We start from the raw sequence: 2,411 nt of genomic DNA on the forward strand, positions 1-2,411 counted from the left end.
TTGTATTTTGTTTGTTTGTTTGTTTGTTTTGTTTTGTTTTGTTTTGTTTTTGAGGCGGAGTCTCGCTCTGTCGCCCAGGCTGGAGTGCAGTGGGCGGATCTCAGCTCACTGCAAGCTCCGCCTCCCGGGTTTACGCCATTCTCCTGCCTCGGCCTCCCGAGTAGCTGGGACTACAGGCGACCACCACCTCGCCCGGCTAGTTTTTTGTATTTTTTAGTAGAGACGGGGGTTTCACTGTGTTAGCTAGGATGGTCTCGATCTCCTGACCTCGTGATCCAGCCATCTCGGCCTCCCAAAGTGCTGGGATTACAGGCTTGAGCCACCACACCCGGCTAATTTTTGTATTTTTAGTAGAGATGGGGTGTCACTATGTTGGCCAGGATGCTCTCTATCTCTTGACCTCGTGATCCGCCCTCCTCGGCCTCCCAAAGTGCTTGGAGTACAGGCGTGGGCAACTGCACCCGGCCTAGCTAGTCTTTTTTTTTTTTTTTAATTCAGTCTTACTCTGTAACCAGACTGGAGTGCAGTGGCCCAATATCGGCTCACTGCAACCTCTGCCTCCTAGGTTCAAGTGATTCTCCTGCTCAGCCTCCCAAGTAGCTGGGACTACAGGCGCATGCCACCATGCCCAGCTAATTTTTTTGTAATTTTTTTAGTAGAGACGGGGTTTCACCCTGGCCAGGATGGTGTCGATCTGTTGACCTTGTGATCTGCCTACCTCGGGCTCCCAAAATGCTGAGATTACAGGCATGAGCCACTGCTCCTGCCCCCAGCTAGTCTTTTTAAAGCAGGATAGAGATGATAAAGGCTAACCTATGCTACATCTGCCTGGTGTCCAGGAGAAAAAGAACCCGTAATAGTAATGGAATTCCACTGTACAGGCAGAGCTGGGGGAGATGACTATGATCTCTTTTGGTGCTAGGGTTATGGATGATTCATATTTGTGCCATGATGCAAACATATATTAAAAGTCTAGTCATCGGACACTTAAAACTGGTTAAGATGGTTAAAAAAATCTAGTCATCAGAAACATTACAGGTGAAAAGTACAGTTGATGCAAAGATGCATCTGTTCACATTACAGGGTGAACCTAATACCTACGACATACTACATTGATAATGATGACACTAAGTTAATCATAATTCCTAATTAAAAAGCATTAGTTGAGGTCTCCAGCCAATTCAAAAAGCACTGAGGATGCAACAATAATAAAACTATGTTTCCTCAAACTGCAGAAATTCCAACTACCTCCATGCAAAAAAGGAAAAGAGAAAAAAAACCTGAATGAGGAAGCTTTATAAGATTGCCAATTATCAGGCCGGGCGCAGTGGCTCACACCTGTAATCCCAGCACTTTAGGAGGCCGAGGCGGGTGGATCACGAGGTCAGGAGATTGAGACCATCCTGGCTAACATGGTGAAACCCTGTGTCTACTAAAAATACAAAAAATTAGCCAGGCATGGTGGCGGGTGCCTGTAGTCCCAGCTACTCGGGAGGCTGAGGCAAGAGAATGGCATGAACCCAGGAGGTGGAGCTTGCAGTGAGCCGAGATCATGCCACTGCAATCCAGCCTAGATGACAGAGCCAGACTCCGTCTCAAAAAAAAAAAAAAATTGCCAATTATCATGTAACAGCTAGCTAGATTTAGTGGAATACTGAATTTGAGTTCTCTTCAAACTTCAGTAATGTGCATGTTTTCCTTTGTGAATACTGAATTATGATGATATATTGGTATATAGCTATTTGCAAGAAAGAAATGGAAGAGGTTATTTGCTTCTAGGAAGGAGTGAAAGAATTTGCAGTTTTAGGCCAGACACGGGGGCTCACACCTGTAATTCCAGCATTTCAGGAGGCTGAAGTGAGAGGATCATTTGAAGCCAGGATTTCGAGACCAGCCTGGGCAACATAGTGAGACCCCCACCTTTACAAAAAAAGTTGTGCACTTTTAGATTAATTAATTCATTCAATATTTATGAAACACATATTACATGTGAGGACCTATTCTAGGCACTGGGAATAGGTAATGGGGAACAAAAGAGATGGGGTCCCTAAACTCATAGAGCTTACAGTCTAGCAGCACTTGGAGATCATCTCCTGGTTTTTAATTTATTTTTAATTTTTTTATGTATATATCATGCATTTATTTTGTGACAGGGTCTCCCTCTGTCACCCAGGCTGGTGCAGTGGCACAAACACAGCTCATTGCCTTGATATCCCAGGCTCAAGTGATCCTCTCACCTCAGTCTCACAAGTGGCTGAGACCACAGGCACATGCCATCACGCCCTGGCTAAATGTTTTTTTAAGAGATAGGGTCTTGCTATGTTGCCCAGGCTAGTCTCAAACTCCTAGGCTCAAGGGATCCTCCTGCCTTGGCCTCCCATAGAGTTGAAATTATAGGTAAAGCCATCTCA

This window comes from Mandrillus leucophaeus, unplaced genomic scaffold (genome assembly GCF_000951045.1).
Source record: "Mandrillus leucophaeus isolate KB7577 unplaced genomic scaffold, Mleu.le_1.0 Scaffold39, whole genome shotgun sequence".
NCBI lineage: Eukaryota > Metazoa > Chordata > Mammalia > Primates > Cercopithecidae > Mandrillus > Mandrillus leucophaeus.